The following is an 18,190-nucleotide window of genomic DNA, read 5'->3' as shown; positions in this document are numbered from 1 at the left end:
CTTGAGTTATAGTGGTAGTTGTCTAGAACGCTGTTTGTAATTGTTCCGTGGTATCCGCTAGATGTCTCTGTCAAAAGATAGTTGTCGTCTGCTCCGCTGATATATGATTTGTTATAATAAGATGTGTAATGTTATGTAAATAAACTTTCTGGGTGTTCCCGTAGTTTTAGATATATTTAGCTCGATATATATTTTGGTTTGATACAAATGGCTTGTACTAATGGCAGTTTTAGGCCTAGTTGATGGTTGTGTTAAGGTATTCAGAGAAGACGAACACAAACCTCAGTTTTTTTTAAACCTAGACGAGATGCAATACTGTTGCAAGAGAGAAGCGAACTCTCATACAAGTCTATAATGCTTATTAGGATGTGTCAGGCTATCTCAGCCTTGTTTAGAGTCCCTTTAATTTGTTTGCATTTTGTGTAGCTTATTTAAATTGTCAAATTAACATAAGTAATCAACTAATAAGCACAATCCTTCAATGCATCAGTTTCAGTAATTTACAATATTCAATGCCACTTGTACAAACAGTTCCTGGTGTCGCCACTAGGTGGTACCACCTGTCAAGTTGTGTAAGTAAACATGTCAAGTGACCAAGTTTGAATAACTTTGGTGTTTATTTTAATATTTCTAGTAAATACAGCACAGTGTGAGTGAGTGTAATATACTAAACTGAAGCTTAATAAATAAGCTATCAAACACTCATAGTGACTTTTAACGATGTTATTGGAGTGAACTACAAAGTGCAAAATAATATGAAAAAGTATTGTATATAAAATTATCTAGGTCACTGGAAGCTCACAAGTGAGGGACGTACCTTCACCCCTATTCCAGTGAAGCGGGCTATAGTGGATTGGCCCAACCCAAAAGTTGGAAGAAACAATGAACCTTGAAGGAATATAACATTACAGGGGACAACCAGGAAGGACAGTTCCTCTTGAATCGCGATATAGTAAACATCGAACACTGAAATTCGGAGTCGTGTTTAACCGTCAGTTACTTGAAACTTTGTAGCATTCAGCTATGTGTTCGAAATAACAGTGCTTTAGTTACAAACATATACTTAGAGCGCGTGTGCTTGGAAATGAGCATCAATAGGTAATTTACCTCCCGTAATTCTTCGTTTACGCCGAACTAATATTCTCTTAGTGGAATGAGTGCGTAGGAGGTAGCGCTAACATTTACAAAAGTGCGTTTTACAAAAGTCTACGAGGTGATATAAGACAAAGTGCAACATGTATTAATAGTTACTAGTGGGAAGAGACAATGCTTTACCATATATTTGTGAAGTGCTTCGCACAAGTAGTAACATTTGCCGTGTTTACGTCATACGCCGTATCATCTGTTAACGTTACCTACAGTGAAAACTAAAGTTAGTAACAGCATTAGTGAAGACAAACTCAATGCCTGAGTTATTAGGCGATGCCCGAAGCTATCTTATAGCATAGCTTATTAAATATCATTTAATACAAGAACTGAGCCTTTTGCTTGTATTAAGTAGGCGGGTTTAGTACAATATAACACCAGTGTGTCGCATGATGACAGTCTAGTGAGAACTTTCTTCACGTATAAACTTATTCGCTAGTTTTATCGCACAAAGGACTACCCCTTTGAACCGCCACTGGTATAGCAGAAATCCAATGTCAGACGAAAGATGACGGTTGAAAGAGCTTAGCTGCACGACAGGAGGGAAAGGAGCATGGTCCCCAAGATCGGAAGAAATCCTACCAGGAAGTGCATACAATAGTGAAAGCAGAGACACTGCAAGTAAGAAGAGCGCGGCGCAATAACCATAAACGTGCACGAACGATTACAAAGGAGAGCTCAAAAGTGTGATAAAGAAATTTTAAAAAAAAGGAATTTTTTTTTTCTTCAGGTCTCATAGCGAGACCGCGCGCGCGAGTGCTCTTGTGTAATATAAAATATTTTGTGCATCTGGAATTATTGAAGTGATGCAGTAAACAGGATTACCATTGGAATTTTGACTTCTATTCTTGTTTGCAGTATGGCCGCAAGGTAATGTGTTACCCTTTTTGTCTATCTTGTTTCCTTTTCAGGCCAGAAGCTGGGTCTATCAACGAGTCGTAAACACGATGAGCGTATTTTGGGTGTCTTTCGCATACAGGATGGGTGTTAAAACCATAGTTAACCTGTAAATTAGAGTTTCATGCTTAACAGGAATCTTGTTTATCTTTTCAAAATTTCAATGTCATTCAACTTAAGACTCTACCGACTGAACTAAATTTAGTAAATTAACTTTGTGGCTGGAGGTTGCATAAATTTAAAAATAATTGTTAGTATTCATATAAAGATTCCTCCCACATTTGCATTTTTGCATATTAATTATTTTGGTAATTTATTCATGTCATGCAATCTCACTTCCTCCCGCTCACAGTATCATACTGGATTTTAATTAATTCAGTGAAATAGGAACTTTACGATCCGATACTATTGTTGAAATAAGGTGTGATTTCGTAACGATATTGTGGTAGTTTCCTCTCTGCTTGTTTGCATCCTGAACAAAATTATGATCATAAATTTACAATGACAAGTTTTTGTATCTAGACCTATGTGATCAAAATTTCGTTAACAAAGAATATAGAAAACAATCTTGTTAATGTCTTTAAAAATCAAACTTTATTTCAAAAATAGTAGTGTATCGTACAGTCTATATTTCATTTAATTAACTCAAATCCAGTATGACAACTTCCAAAATGGCCGTAGAGGCTCTCATGTAATATGGAATATTTGCACTCTGTCCTGCGTTACCCAAAAAGCCTCGATTACATATTTTTAGTAGTGTTCTAAATTTATTTAATCGTTTCCACACCTTTGGAAATCCTGTATATTTAGGGAATATGCAACCAGCGATACAAACCACTGTTTCAATTAATGCATGTAAATGCTTCAGTAGGAGACAAATAAATGCATAACATTTTGTGATTTCAGCAAAACGTTTACCTGCATAATGAATCTTATGAACACAAGTGCATCAATTAACACAGTTTTCATTATGCATTTAGTTGCATCCTTAAAAATTATGCATCTAAACGTTTTGCTGGAGTCACAAAAGTTATGCATTTTTTTGTGTCAACTAACGCGTCTGTGGTTCTGTGTGTTATAACTGAAATATTTATTTCTGAAATATGAAGAGAGAACTTTTTTTTTTTTTAGAAAATCACCAGAACAAAGTAGGCCTATATCTCCAATAATAAATTAGTGTTTCTAGAATTGTGTGGGGAAAATGATTGCGCTGTAAAATAGAATACTTATTTACACAGTTGCTTGTGAAATACGAACAAAATCTCTACAGTTGTTTTCCGTAAAGTTGTCCGTAGAAGCTCTCAGCAAATTATCGTTTATGACTTTTTTTTGTTTACAAAAACTGGAATAAATTAAATTATATTACTTTGAATTAAAGATTCGTCATTTATGAACAAAATTATCATAGAACACAATCAAAAATAGTTCATTCGGAACAATTATAATTACTCTTTTATATCTTTTTCGAGGGAAATTTATTATGCTAAATTGTAGGGTTGTTGATGAATTGCTAAAAGGTATTTGAGAGAATATTTTTGTATCAAAACTTACTATACTACTATATTTTTTTGTTTCTTTTTTCTCCTACAAATATATTACAAGATTTTGAACGACACACGCATTTGTGAAATATTAATATAGACAATTTCCGAAACTACAGTAAAAAAGAAGTAACACGTATCACCAAAGAGGAAATTATTTCAGAATTTTATCCTAGCGGTGGGAAATTTTCCAGAGTGATCTCTCCCTCAACTAATAGATTCGATGATTATAAAGCACCCGTGTCACATTTTTTTATTCAAGTTTAGAAACGTTTTCCGATTCTTTAGACAAAAACACAACTCTCTCTGTAGAAAAAATCCGAGTCGGGGAATTTATTTCGGGGGTCATAGCTTCACGAGGAATCCAAATTTAATATGAGTAAATTATATTACCATTTGGAAATTCAGCTCTAAAATTACAGAAAAGTGGATTTGGACCCACTTTTTACGTAGTCCCTAACCATGAACTATGGTCACCCAAAATAAATTAATAGGTATCTACGTCCACAATTGAAAGTTACAAAACAAAGAAGTGAGTTACGAAAACTTGATCATATATGAGACGTCTGACGCACAAACAAACATAACATACTGACTAAAATAATCCAATGCTTTTACGTATCTTTTCCACTTTGGGATGGGAACATACTTCCAGAAAGGTATCTGCTGGAAATCAAGTTTAGGTATAGACTCGAAGAAGACTTGGACAGCGTTGATGAGTTTTTGGGGTCGGAGTCTGGTTGAAGATTTGTGTCTAAGCACCCAAGACGTGTATCCAAAGCAACCATTGCAATTGCTGAAACAATTGAAAAAAATGGGTTATAGCAATTGCAATTATTAATTTAATAAAAAGAGAATGTAACAATATTGCTTTTGATAGTTTAGCTCAACATTTTGATTGGTTGGTTGATTGATTCGGTGTTAAATCTGAATTACCAAGCCTCCTCCTTTCCCCAGAGAATATGTCCTTTTTACTTACTGGAAAATGCATCGGTTGTTTTTTAAAATATAACTTGACCAATATGTCCGTCTTTTTTTTTAAGTAGAATAAACAGAATAAGTATTATTTATTACAAGCAATCTCTGAAGAATCGAATAGAATCAACTATGTGTTTAAATGACTAGTGGTCTTATTGTGTTTCGAGGTTTCAGTTCCACAATGTAAAGTAATTAAAAAAGACAATTGAAGATGTTGAAGTAAACAAGTATATTTTGTTGTTAGAACTTAGCAGTTTCATCACGTTTTCATGTCGTTATCTTCGATAGATCGTAAGAAAACTAGACAAGACAAGCACCATTCTCTAGTAATTCTGGGTGGAAAGTTTTGAAAGTTATTTCTCGTTTCGATTTTTTTTTTTTTTTTTTAAACAGAGATATTAATAAGTTCCTTACCACTTTTTAGTTTTTCAAGTCACTGTATAAATCATTTGCATTTTACTAAACAAAATTCACAATTAGCACGCATTTCACATTTATTAAGAACTTATTAGTCTACATTTTGCTCATTCATAATTTTATTCGCGACGATCTGCTAAGATCCCCTTTATCCTTTTCGGAAAAATTAATGTCAAAATATCCCATACAATGGGGTTTTACTCATGGGTTACCATCACTGGATCATAACTACTAAGCTTTGGCTAATGTTTAGCAGAAGGGGTTCAGCAATTTTTCCTAAATAATGTTACAGTTTCGGTAATTTCTGTTTACATTAGGTTAGCTTAGGTTAGGTTAAGTTAGTTTAGGTGAGTTTAGGTTAGTTTCATTTAGGATAGGTTAATGTATGGGTCGGGCATAATTTCCCGGAAAATGATATAATTTCTCTTATTTCTACTAATATTAAGTTACTTCTGGTTAGCTTAGGTTAGTTTAGGTTAGGTTAAGTTAGATTTGCTTACGTTATGTTACGTCCACTTCCCTTGTAAATTTTACGTTTTTTACGTGCTTCTGGACTCCTTCTGCTAAACATTACCTAATATTGTACCACAGATTATTATAACAGTTCCAAAAATAAAGAATTCGTACAACCAGAAGTAGAAGTACACAAACTATTTGAATCTCAAAAGCCAAAGCGACAGTATTTATGACCATGACGTAGAGTAACTATAATAATCATAGTAACAGACAAATACCTTGTAATCATTTTCACGATATAAAATTAACCCGGTAGTACATTATTCTTTAATAGTTAATTATATTGTACATCTTCTTTATACATGCTAATAAATACACTCAACATTGTTGTACATAATCATTTAATAAAAACTCACACTCGAAACTCCATCTATACATCTCCTCTAGAAAATTAGCTGGTGTTTCCATATCTTCATCACGTAAAGAATAAATGCTGAAAAAATATAGAAAGCAGATATATGTTATAAGTTATATACAATTATATACTCTGTTATACTAAAATTTATTTGAAATGAAAGTTACTGAATTTCTAGTTTATTAATTCGTCCCCGCTTACAAGGGTATTGCAATCATAATAAATATAATTTGAGATTTTCCATGCCGTTTCAGAGTTAGGAAGCATTCCTTACCAGAAATAGTTTTAACAATACAGTAGAGTAAAATATTTATCAAATGACTACGAATTTCTCTATAATGGAAAAAATATTGCATACAGAACTAAGCCTTGACAAATACTTTCTAACCATCTTTTGGTCAATACTCTAGTTGAAAATTTTCCTTTTGACCTAATAAAGAACGATATAATTACGTTTCAAGCAGATAAAAATTCTACTATGGAAGAAGAATTATTGTTTATTATTATGGTTATAGAAAGAGAACTTTGATGATTTTCTATTAAATAAATAGTACTGATGTGTTAAGTCTAAAAAGCATACGGATACAAACAAATATACTATTAGCATAGAACAAACGAAAAATGAAAGTTACATAAAGGTATGCGTTATATGCGTTATTTAGTGCCGGATTTACGTATAAGCTAAACAAGCTATAGCTTAGGGCCCCTGTGTTTCGTATTGTGTAAGTCCTATGATGTAAGTAATGGGTCCCCTTCTGCTAGCCTAATTTTAAAATATCATTAATTTCTTCATTTCTGTATGTAGGACGCCTACGTTGATCAGGACTCATAAAGAGCCCTATTACCTTCAATAGCTTAGGATCCCACCAAATCTAAATCCGGCTCTGGCGTTAATACAGTATTAAAACACAATTTGTAAGCAAATATTGATTAGAAGGTACATGTATTAAAAAAGAAATTATTGAAGAAATATATACATCATCGCGAGAGAATTTTTAAAGACTAAACATTGTTACAAAGGGAATTAATGATTTCTGGCAAGCCGATCTTGTAGAAATGGAAAGTGGAATATTAAAAGAAATTTCAAAAATAAATAAAGATTACAAGTTTCTACTAATGATTGATGCATTTTCGAAATTCACGTTTGCTATTCCCGTTAAAGATGAGACTGCTCTTGATGCTGCAAAAGCGTTTGAATCAATAATAAAAATTAAATACCATAATAATTTACCAACAAATTAAGTTAAAGAATTTTATAACAAAGACTAGCCTTTGGCTAGCTGAAAGCTCTGCCCCGCGACCCCCGCGTTTGCTCGGTCTAAGGCCTCGTGTCTCTTATGTGTCAGCCTTCGCATCAAGAGTGAATTTCGTGCATTTGCTCTTAAAATTTCCTGAATTTGGGCCAGCTGGAGCTTTGCCCTCTCACCTCTACCTAAGTTTGCTCAGGCTACGGTCTCGCACCTCTTAAACCCACAATTCTACCAAATTTCAAGTTTCTTTTTGTATTTCAACTATCTGGAAGATACGATTTTGTATCCCAGAAAAAAAATGATTATTGGTATTTGTTCATCCCGCTTTAGACCCCTTAAAAACTAAAAATATTCACTTTTGGCAATTTTCCTGTAGGTTAGTCCTGGAAGGCTACACTCATGTTATATTTATTCGTTCTAATCTTGCCGGAAGTGCCTAAACATTTTGGGTTGTAGAAGATGTCCCATATAAATAACACGGGAAAGATTTTTCAGTTCCCCATAATAACACTCTACAGCTGGAAATTTTTATTTAGGTAACGCTTATGAAAACGTACAAGAACACCGAATTTCAACTACCTAAAATATGTGATTATATGTCCAAAAAATCCATTTAAATAACATGGAGACTTTCTTCATCGCCCCTTTAGATCCCGTAAACATTAAAAATATTCACTTTTGGCAATTTTGCTGTGAGTTAGTCCCGGAAAGCTACAACCATGCCAAATTTCAACTTTCCACGTCAACCGGAAGTGCCCCTTTATTTTATGTCAGTTTAGGTAGTTTTATATATAGCTAAGATATATTATTATTTAGGACTAGAAAACTGGCGAAAAAATATTATATCACTCATTATTTAACTCAAAGTGTCAAGAAAACGTTTATCTCAGAACATTATAACCGAGTTTTTAAAACAAATCACGTAGGAGGAAAATTTATCACTTAAGGAAATTATAAATCGTTAGGAATATTGCAAGAATAGGTTAATGAGTATAATAATAGAATCAGTAGAACAGTTGGTATGAAATCTGTAAAACTTAATAATCAAACTGAGCAAATGATATGGGAAAGAGTGCATAAAATTTAACAAAATTTATCATAGAGATTATATTCTTATAAGCACATCAAAAGGTATGAGTGAGAAAGAATGCAAATATTGTTTCGAATGCACCGACATATAAAATAAAGGATTTAAACAACGAAAATGTTAAAGGAAGATTTTATCAACCAGAATTATTAAAACTGAATATAAAGATTAGTATGTTATATAAAAATTTGTACCAAACAAAAGTGATAAAGTGTGTGTTAAATGGTTAGGGTGTGATGATTCACACAATAGTTGGATAAAGAAAGAAAGTATACTTACCGGTCAATGAAATCATTTGCCACATCATTTATGGGCTTAACTGCTGTGCTGTCCTTGGTTGCATCATTGGCTGATTTACTTTACTTCTGAATGATTTCCATGTCTCACCTTGCTTATGATAAAAGTGTTCATAATGATTAATTGAAATTAATCTGATGCTAGATATCTTTGTACAAATAGAATGTGCGTAAGAAGTATGTGTCACCATTAGGAGTATGTGAAACACAAAATGTATCATCGTTAGGAAAACAAAATGTGTCACTGTTAGAGAAATACAAAACGTGTCACCATTAGGGAAATACAAAACGTGTCACCGTTAGGGAAACAAAATCTGTCAACGTGAAGGAAACAAAATCTGTAACCGTTAGGGAAATACAAAAGTGTCACCGTTAGAGAAACACAAAATGTGTCACCATTAAGGAAACAGAAAATGTGCCACAGTTAGAGAAACAGGAAATGTGTCATCATAAGATAAATATAAAATGTGTCACCGTTCGGGAAATATGAAATGTGTAACAGGGAAACACAAAAGGTGTCATCGTTAGAGAAATATAAAATGTGTCACTATTAAAGAAACAGAAAATGTACCACAGTTAGAGAAACACGAAATGTGTCACCATTTGGGAAACATAAAGTGTGTCATTTAAGGAAACACAAAATTGCCATTCCTTCCAGCAAAATAAAACCTGTCAATTATTATTGGCGATGAACAACATACATTTTAGCGTCCCAAACTTTGATTTTCTCGAAAACTACACATGAGAATTTACCCTCACATATGTTATTTCATTTAGCTTGATGTGATTTATTGACTAATGTATATCTTACATTTGTAAAAATATTTTCGTTGAACAGAAATCGAAACTTAAAAGCTAATGAATTTTAGGTTACTTTTATTAACTATACTACGAGTATGTACTGGTTATCTTGTTAGTGTCATAATGGAGAACTTAGTAAAAGTATATGCCTTGTTAGTGTCATAATGGAAGACTTGGTGAAGGTATATACTTTGTGAGTGTCATAATGAAAAAATTAGTGAAGGTATATGCCTTGTTAGTGTCATAATGGAGAACTTAGTGAAGGTATATGCCTTGTTAGTGTCATAATGGAGAACTTAGTGAAGGTATATGCCTTGCTAGTGCCATAATGGAGAACTTAGTGAAGGTATATGCCTTGTTAGTGTCATAATGGAGAACTTAGTGAAGGTGTATGCCTTGTTAGTGTCATAATGGAAAACTTAGTGAAGGTATATACCTTGTTAGTGCCATAATAGAGAACTTAGTGAAGGTATATGCCTTGTTAGTGTCATAATGGAGAACTTAGTGAAGGTATATGCCTTGTTAGTGTCATAATGGAGAACTTAGTGAAGGTGTATGCCTTGTTAGTGTCATAATGGAAAACTTAGTGAAGGTATATACCTTGTTAGTGCCATAATAGAGAACTTAGTGAAGGTATATGCCTTGTTAGTATCATAATGGAGAACTTAGTGAAGGTATATGCCTTGTTAGTGTCATAATGGAGAACTTAGTGAAGGTGTATGCCTTGTTAGTGTCATAATCACTAGCGGATCCAGAAGGATCGTTTGGAGGGGCGGTTCGCTTCCTGGAAGATGATAGTAGCCTCAAGATAACCAGAATTTTACTTTGCAAGAATGGGACGCATATGAATCCCGACCTGGAAGAGAGGTGTAAACCTGGTTCCCAGATTCCATTTTGGGATCCGAATTTATAAATTATTATTATTATTATTAATGAAAGTATATTCTTTCTGTAGATTTAAATTAAATACGCACTTCCGTTTCGGAGGCATGGCGGTGTCATGATTCACTTCAGACATAGTCACCGCGATATATCAGATGTGCTGTATGGCAGTACTTGCACAAAAGAAAATACTGTATTGACGATGGCATTCATTTTAACGAAAGAGTGTACAATTTCCTCTAATCATTTATATGTTGAATAACAAATGCGGGACAATAGTTGAGAAAAAGAGGCTTGTCTACCCAAAAATAGATAACAAAAGTATACATGCATAAAGAATAATACAAAATGTCAACAAATAACAAAAGACATGATATTTCTATGTATATTTCTTAGTAGCCTAAAAATTAATTTTAAAGTGATGTTTAATACTATATGGCACACAGTGTTCCAAGTGTGCCAAAATATTGGGGAGCGATCTTTACTTATTGCTTAAATTTCTCTTTATATCAGGATATAATTCAGCAAATTGAAAACTGATAAGAAAAAAATATATGATATTCACACTTAACTCCAAGGATGTTTTAATGGCTCCGTGATTATTCTCCGTGGTATCGATTGCCCGAACATGAATTTCGTGGCTTTCCCCGAAATAAGAATGCTATGATATTTCCCTTAAAAGAACTGCCCTGCTCACTCAAGGGCACAGATCAAGTACAGGAGAATGAAATGAATACACTTTCTAGTACATAATATTAATCATCACTGAATTTAAACCTTGTACTGTACTTCTAACAGGAACCCAGAACGACGGTTTGAAATTAAACTACAGCAGTAACTTATAAAGAAATGAATTGTGAATATAAATGCTTATAAATTTAATACATTGCAGTATTCCTTAACCATATAAAACACTACGAAGGTAAATGTACAATTTATTCAAAAAATACTGCAAATAGTGTAATAAAAATAGCAATACTGTACTAAACCTTCTCTTACACAAACTCAACAGAAATTTTGTCAGATCTAGCACGAAATATGTAAAAGTTTTACATGAATTAAAATTATATAAAATTACAATATAATCCATTATAATGCATAAGTAGTAAAAAAATGAAACACTCTGAAAGATTAACAAAGCCTACAATAAAATCAACGAAAGATCAGAAATGCAAAACGAATGTGATGTTTCCGTTCATTACTGCATACAAACTATATTTTGTTTGACATACCGACTGGCGATATTAGTTGACAACTGGGATGAATTCAGGGGGTAGCTCGGGGGGAATCTCACCCCCGAAGAAAATTCATCTCCCCCGGAGAAACTCCCAAAATTTCAGTCACAAAATGTAGAAATTACTTCACTCAATTATTTGTTTTTCTTTCCGTGCACGTGCAGACGAAATCTGATCTCTCAATATACATATAAGTGACGCAGACTCATTCTATATAAATATTAAACATGCAACATCTAAGGTAGAATACCAAATAGTCAATAAAACCTGTATTTCTTAACGCTATGAAATTGTCAACTGTTGAAGAAATGTTTGTATTTTAGTAGGTACTATACTCTCGCCCTATATTATATATTAGTAGGAAACACTAGCACAGATTGAGATAGGAAAGGAAAAATAGGTAAGATCTTTTGATCATTCTATATGATCTCTGATGTCAGCAGACTTCATTTCTTGAAAATGTACAGCTCTTGCATTATTTGAAATAAAGCGCCTAAATCCCATTTCTCACATCGGAAGTAACAGACGTAAATGTGTTTTACGATAGTTAAAGTAAACAGGGTGAGATTCAGAGGATGTCATTTAGAGGGATCGAGGAAGAACAGTTATCCCTACTGGGTTAGAGATTTATATAGAATTTATCAATATAATAGTAGTATATAAGTGAAAGATTACTATTGAAGGTGACGAAGGAGGGGCAAGAAGGGACGACGGCCCCGGGCACCGAAGTAAGGGGCGCACGATCCGGGAGGGAAAAAGAAAAGAAAATAAGGAAAGAAAAAGAGAGGAATGAAACACATGTGCACATGTATAAAATAATAGGAAAAAAGTAATAAAAAGTGCTCAAAATCAAGGAAAAGCAGAGTTTACTTTTTAAAATTTTCTCGCCTTTCGCAGCTGGTCTGTCGACCTCACTCATATGTACGGGGGTGCCGTTGTATAGTCTCGCCCCAAGCGCTGATTTTTCACGACAAGGCACTAATCCTACTGAAGATTTCGTAAACTAAACTATTGATGTGTGTGCAGTGAAGAAACCAACGCTAATATACTTGATTTAGAATCAGAAGTGCGAGAAAAAATGATTACTTTTTGTTAAGATATTCCTATGTATGTTTGTTTAAGGACAAAAAATATTTGAGTTAATTTAAATCTTTTTAAAAACTTCTACATTAGTAACAAACAGTAACTACTGAATATAGGGAAAAAATAGCCAAAATAACTACTGTAAATAGCAGTTAAAGTTTAGTCTAAAAATATATTTGCCAGTCTTTATTTAATGTTTTAGATAAAATTAAAGAATTTTTTTAAAAAATATAATCTCACATTGAATATTTATCAGCAATTAGTCTCAATATTAGCTAAGATGTGCATGTGAATGGAATTGTTAAATATGCTGCTTTCTTGCAAAAATACAGAAAAACAACCCCCCCCCCAAGGAGTTCACATTCCCCCTCGGGTGAAAATGTCTGAATTCAACACTGGTTAACAATATCAGGTATTTGGGGAAAAAATGCAAATTAAAATTGAATTTTGAAAAATTCTCACCTTTAAACGAAATTACCAATAGAGAATAAAGTACGTATAACTTGTTATTTTTCTTTCACCTCAGATATACACGTAATATGGACTCCTTTTGCCTAATAACTAACACGCTTGCCTTTGGTGCGCGTGGTCCCGGGTTTGATCTTCGGTGGGGATATAATTGAACGAAATAATGGTTCGGATTGCACTATAATCAGTAGGTCAACGTCTCCTTTAGCCGTCCTGGAACAATCGTGGGACGTTAAAGAAACAAATCAAATATCATATGTAGAATATATAACTGTTTATTATATATATATGAAATTTTTACTATTGTAGTTGTGCCCTTTTGTTTCAGTTCAAGATTTTAAAAATCTATTTCAAAAACTTTTTGGAGTTCATCTTTTTTCATTTTGTTTGCAATTCAGATACATCCAAGGAGTTCAACTTTAGAGTCAGACACAACTTTCGGGAAATATCCACGGGTTGAAAATAATTACGGGCAAAAACTGCGACGGGCGGAAACACACAACGGCCTTAGTCATCTTGGAGTCCATTTTTGTGAAAGTTACAGCACAGAATCAAATCTACGTCCTTTCTTGTTCCTGAAAAATTTGCCGATGACACACAATCTACGTTCATGTGTCGGTGAGTGGTACCAAAAAACGTTGAAAAGCGTTTCAAATTACAGTAGAGCGTCGATTATCCGAAGTAATTGGGGGACATGGGTGTTCGGAAAACTGGTTTGTTCAGATAATCGAACTGTACATGTTTATTTGCCAAAAAGAAGTACTGTACAGTAAATTTATTCATAAAAAGAAGTGTGCTGATTGTTGAAACACAGCGACTGGCGGCTTGGCCGGTCAGCAGCGCCTTATGAAGGCCCCATTAGAAGCAATGTTCCGCCAGCGGTGGCTCAGTGCGGCGACTACTGTGGGAAACTTGGTTTGGGAGTAAGGGGGATGATGGACGATAGGGTGAGAGAGTAACAGGTGCGAGCGAGTACACAGTTCGGTTAAGCGGTCGTTCGGTTGACCGACGTTCGGATAATCGACGCTCTACTGTATTTTAAATGACAAATCAAGATACCAAATCTCAAGTATCTGGACAACACGAGACAGTATTGTAAAAATGCACGTGTATAATTTGCTCCTCCCTGTGGGGAGTGAAGCGATACATCAGTAGCCAATCGTATTTGTGACAAGCGGAAGGATACAAATATATATATATATATATATATATATATATATATATATATATATATATATATATATATATATATATATATATATATAATCGGAGTTTAGAGCTTACGCTGAACAGAGAATAGGTGCTCTCGGTACTACGCTAAACACTGCTTGAATAGTGCGGCGTTGCCATGTAGTGTCGAGTGCCTGATAATAAAGGAAGTAATCATGGAATTCCGCTTGGATACTTACTGGAGAAATTATCTTCCGACCCTTACCGCAAATCACAGCTAAGTTCCACTTCTCGAATTGCAACGCTAGAATCCAGGAATTAATAAATGTACGAATTTGGCACGAACGCACTATGGCGTTCTGCGCAAGTTCCTTCTCCAAATCTATTTCCTTAAATGTAAATTAATATTTAAATAAAATGTGAAACATAACACGAGAAACGGTCAAACAATATATCAATTTCATAATAAGATTGTTACTTTAACATACTTTACATATACAAATAAACACAAATAAACACATATACAAATAAAATTGAGCACTTCTAGTAAGATCTAACAGTAAGTGCCATCTTGTGTGCTTATCGTAAAACGAATCTAATATTTTCTTTTATTTGTTACATTTTTCGATATCAGAAGACACAACCAAATGAATCAGTGTTGTAGCTGAAACATAACGTTATCTTATAGTACAATATTTATATTATGTAACGTTTCATTGCGCAGTAGTTAAGGGAATGAGCTAAAATATGTAATGACTTCCGGGCGGTGATCCACCTTAAATACATATCAATCAATCAATCAACTGAAAATTCTCATCTCAGATTCAGAGAGCTTTTTGGTAAGGAGCGATGAAGATTCTATATTTCTCTGTATTCTAGGTAAAGGTAATTGAAATTTCGGATCCTTTTTCTAGGACACAATTTTAAGATATGCATTTTTAGTTCTAAGAGTGAGCCGTCTTCCTACAGCTGTTCGTACAACGATCGTTACTCTTAGAATTTATTTCCGAATTCCATTCAGACAAACTCATAACACACATCATTCTCATTTAGTACGACCTATACTGTCAATAGTTCAACGCTCTCTATTCTACAGGTTTCCTAAGTTATACAATGAAATATCACATACACCCGTAGATTTATTTAATTATGAAACTGTATATAACTCTGCACTACGACGTCATTTTAATAGGTAAATTCTAGTAAGGTATTGTTAACCTTTCTTGTTATTACTTGATGTTATTTACTATTATTATCATTGTCTTATGTTACCATCTCTTGGATTTGTTACATATTCCAGTGTAAATTGGCGTTCAGCTCTATCTGGAATTATGTTTGTAAATAAATAAATAAATAAATAAATAAATGATATTCTCTCTCCTTTGGGGCATGTGGTGACCGTCTCAAGGAACTAGGGAAAGAAGTATTCGCAATTCAAGCTAGGCTGGGCTTGTCACACAGAATGAATCTGTCAGGAAATGACCATATTTGTATTTTCTAACGATAAATGCTGGAAGTAAAAAAATAAGACCTTTGGAGGGGGCGGTCACCCCCTCCGCCCTCCCCTTGGATCCGCCAGTGGTCATAATGGAGAACTTAGTGAAGGTGTATGCCTTGTTAGTGTCATAATGGAGATCTTAGTGAAGGTATATGCCTTGTTAGTGTCATAATGGAGAACTTAGTGAAGGTATATGCCTTGTTAGTGCCAGAATGGAGAACTTAGTAAAGATATACTTCAATAACAATTTAATCTTAATTGGTGCTTTTTGTACAGCATCAATTTTTGTTGTTTACAATTTAATTGTTTTATGCTCATTTTTCTCGAAAATAACTGATATCGTTTTGTTCAAATCAAAAGGATATATCAACAGTGGCGGATCTAGACGGTAAAAACTGGGGTGCAGGCAGAACCCAGTTTATGATAGGTATATCGTGAGTTTACCATTAACTTTAAAATAATATATAAATAATAGCTTAGTTTGTTTTTGTCTCTCAGAAAACTGAGGGAGGCCTAAGCCCTCCGGACCCAGGCTAGATCCGTCACTGTATATCGGATAGGCAATATTGACTATTGATTATCATTAGACGATAATAATATTGTAAAATTTCATCAGGGACGCTCGCAGGATTTTTTCAAGGTGAGGGGGAAAAGCAAAAGACCGATTTGAAGCGAGTCAAAACTCTGACACGAGAGCACAATCGCGAATACATACGAGGAGCGTCCAATAAATTATCTAGCTAGACAGGGAGGGAGGGACGCCTGACACGCGCACCAAGAAAACTGTGGGGAACCCCGCTGTGCAAGTTGAGGTCAGTAGGAGCAGTGCAATGGCTGTGAACAAAGTGTCTATGTTACGCCACGTATTTTTCGTGATGCGTAGCGAATTTTCGTGTGACTTCCCGAACCATGGATTTGCAGAAGTTGGAGTACCGCTCGGTCATCAAGTTTCTCGCTAAAGAAGGGACCAAACCAGATCCACGTGCGATGCAGTGGAAACACCACGATTCACCACCCCCTAAGAGATTCCGGCAAAAGAGAAGGTCCAAGAAGCTGTTTGCCAGTGGTTTGCAGGCCATGACAAGAATTATTTTTTTCTCTGGGATTTCTTTGTAGCTCACAAAGTGGCGACGGTGCATAGGTTAGGCCTCCATGGGGACTACATCGCAAAACAGTGATGACCAGGTGAGCCTATCTGCATTAATTCCTGTCTAGGTAGATAACGTATTGGACGGTCCTCGTACTCACACAATTTGATGTGCACCTAACACATAATATAGTGCTGCTATAAATGATTCGTTCGTTTTAAAACAGCTACATTTTCAAAAGTATTATATGTATATACAAACATGAGATATATACTGTACATGAAAATGATCACAAACTCACTAAGTTTGTATAGTAGAGCAGGAATGCAAATAACCACTCGCCCGGGGCGAACGGTTCATCGGTGCGGGTGAGTATTTAATATCATACCGAATGGGCTACCAGCTTTTTCCTTGGGCGAGTAAAATTTTGTTGCTTATTTGCATCCCTGGTGTAGAACGTCTGGCAAGATAGCCCCCCCTCGTATCACAGCACAAAACATTGAAATACACCATTCGAAAGCAAATCGTTTATACCGTTTGTATCGAAAAAAGTTTTGTTTGTACCCTGATAGTTTTCGAGAAAGAGTAGATGACATTTGTGGCGGGGGGGCTATCTTGGAGCCAAGATAGCCCCCTCCCCCGTATCACAACACAAAAAATTGAAATACACCATTCGAAAGAAAATCGTTTGTACCGTTTGTATCGAAAAAAGTTTTGTTTGTACCCTGATAGTTTTTGAGAAACAAGGTATGACATTTGGGGCGGTGGCTGCCAAGATAGCCCCCCCCCCCTGTATCACAGCACAAAAAATTGAAATACACCATTCGAAAGCAAATCGTTTGTACCATTTGTACCGAAAAATGTTTTGTTTGTACCCTGATAGTTTTCGAGAAAGAGGGGATGACATTTGGGGGATATCTTGTACGCAAGATAGCCCCGTAATGTGTACTTTTTCCATGCCCATTAATAAGTATTATGTGTCTATTCATGTGAATTTATGTGTATTTAAAACTCTTATTGTACATATGCAAATAAAAAAAAAGAACTTATTGGGAATAACTTAACGTTAAAATTGAATCGGCTAATGGGAAAAATGTGTGAGTTCAAAATAAGCCGTTTTGAAGTAAAGGCAAAAATATCACTAAAGATGTAGAACTACAAGTTGTAATGAAGAGCAGTACAATTTGCAAGACCTTGCACGTTATGCAGAATGCTATAATGTCGGCTGAACATTTGTGGCATTAACAAACGAAAGTTCTTTCTTCAAACGTCTCAAAATGCGTTTTGTGGACTAGTAGTGTTTTTCAACTCACCGATTCAATTACATTTTCTGTATTTCTGCCCTTTTCCGTAAATAAATATCGTAAAAAGAATAACAACATGTGTACAAATTCAGATTCTCGTACAAATTAGGGGATTTCAATGCGAAGGTAGGACGAGAGGATATTTTCAAACCGATTATAGGGAACGAAAGTCTGCATA

Source organism: Thermobia domestica, chromosome 14 (assembly GCF_964235325.1).
Source record: "Thermobia domestica chromosome 14, izTheDome1.hap1.1, whole genome shotgun sequence".
Lineage (NCBI taxonomy): Eukaryota > Metazoa > Arthropoda > Insecta > Zygentoma > Lepismatidae > Thermobia > Thermobia domestica.
This window is presented reverse-complemented; position numbering follows the sequence as displayed.